The sequence below is a fragment of the Octodon degus genome, unplaced genomic scaffold (assembly GCF_000260255.1).
Source record: "Octodon degus isolate 3935 unplaced genomic scaffold, OctDeg1.0 scaffold00113, whole genome shotgun sequence".
In the NCBI taxonomy this organism is placed as follows: Eukaryota; Metazoa; Chordata; class Mammalia; order Rodentia; family Octodontidae; genus Octodon; species Octodon degus.
In genome coordinates, this window is record NW_004524689.1 from 6714150 (window position 1) to 6715829 (window position 1680).

At 43.0% G+C, this 1680-nt stretch overlaps 1 protein-coding gene across 8 annotated transcripts in view; it reads left to right on the forward strand.

Annotated features, from left to right (window-relative positions):
- The window catches only part of Kif1b (kinesin family member 1B), a 164942-nt gene that overhangs the window by 19010 nt on the left and 144252 nt on the right, over nucleotides 1-1680 (forward strand). The gene's annotated exons all lie outside the window — the stretch shown is intronic.

Here is a 1680-nt window from a genome sequence, read left to right on the forward strand (position 1 = left end):
GAGAAAGGAAAATGGGTAGTAGAAGGGCACATTCAAGAAATCAAAATGCCAATAGAAAATAAAAGTAAATGGATAATTTCTATTTCTGTGTGGCACTGTTCTCTATCTTGAAGATAAATTGTTCAAGATGTCTGCCCTTTTTTTGGTGTTTTTTGTTTGTTTGTTTGTTTGTTTTTATTTTAGGGAAGGGCCTACAGGGTGTTCAGGGTCTCACTACTAGATCCTATTCATAGTGATCTGCCTGTTTACAGCCTCCCAAGAGCAGGGATCACAGGCGCACACCACCATGCCCAGTCTCAATTGCCATCTCAGTGTGCCCTGGGAGTGGGGCTGGCATGGCAGGCCCAGGGATTGAACCCCTGGCCCTTCCACTATTTGGCTGCCTGCCCCCCCCCCATTTTTTGGTTTTGGTACAGGGTCTTGCTACATAGTTGGGACTCATGGTGATCCTTATGTCTCAGCCTCCAAAGTGCTGGGATTACAGATGTGCACCACCGTGCCTGGTTTGGGGGCTAGCTTGGTACACCCAGGGTTCCAGGCCCAGTATAGCATATGGTAACTGGGATCAAACTCAGGACCTTACCCTTGTAGGCAAGTGCTTACGCCGCTATCTCCATAGCCCTCCCTTGAGATTTTTATATGTAGCAATATGCATGTGGGTTAGTGGCTTTATGTCTGTGGTATGCTCAATACTACATATATAAAGTATCAAAAAGTCATCCATCAATTGTCTAGAAGAACAAAGCTATCAGAGTATGTGGTAAAATTACCTCTTCAGTGTCTTAGTCCATTTTCTGCTGTTGTCGCAGAATAACTGAGGCTGGGTAATGTATAATCTTGGAAAAAAATTCTTTTGGCTTTAGTTTTCAAAGTTCAGAAGCATGATGTAGGTGTTGGCTTGGCTTCTAGGTCCTCATGCTGCTTCCAGTCATGGTAGAGAAGTGGAAGACAGCAGGCTGGCCACCAGTGATAACAAAGCCACTCTTCATGCACATGGTGCCCTGCGGTGGAACTAGGCCATTAGTGGTCCCAGAACCTCTCAGTCCTCTAATACTTGAGACCGGTACCTCAGCATAAATTTGGTGAAGGCAGACCATCCTCAGACTATGGCAGTTTTTTCTGTATTTCTGAGTTAATTGATCTGAGTCTGCTTGATTTCTGACTTCGTTGTGTTTTGAGCATCTGAGTTAAAAACTCACTAAGATTATTGATGCCTAATGAAGAAAATGCTAGGCTTCATTGTGTATCTGAGATCAGATGCTCTTTGACCCTTTTGTTTTGGTTGATACAAAGTGAAGTGAGTTTAAAGGAAAAAGTAAAATCAACTAAGTATGGTAATTCGTATAGATGGAGGATTTTAGATGTTTTCACTTGTGTTACAAAGAAAACTGAAGGGGCTGGGGAGATAGGTCGGTGGAATAGGTCCTGAGTTCAATCCCTGATACCACCAAAAAAGAAAAAAAAAGAAAGGAAGAAAAGAAAACTAAAGAGCCAGGCGTGGTGACACACACCTGTAATCAAAGCACTTGGAAGACTGAGGAAGGAGGATTGCCACAAGTTTGAGGCTAACAAGGACTACATGGTGGGACCCTGTCTCAAAAAAGAAGAAAAAGAAAAAGGAAACTAAAGGGGGATAAAATTCCTAGTTGAATGTTTTTGGGAATAAAGCCATACAGGGCC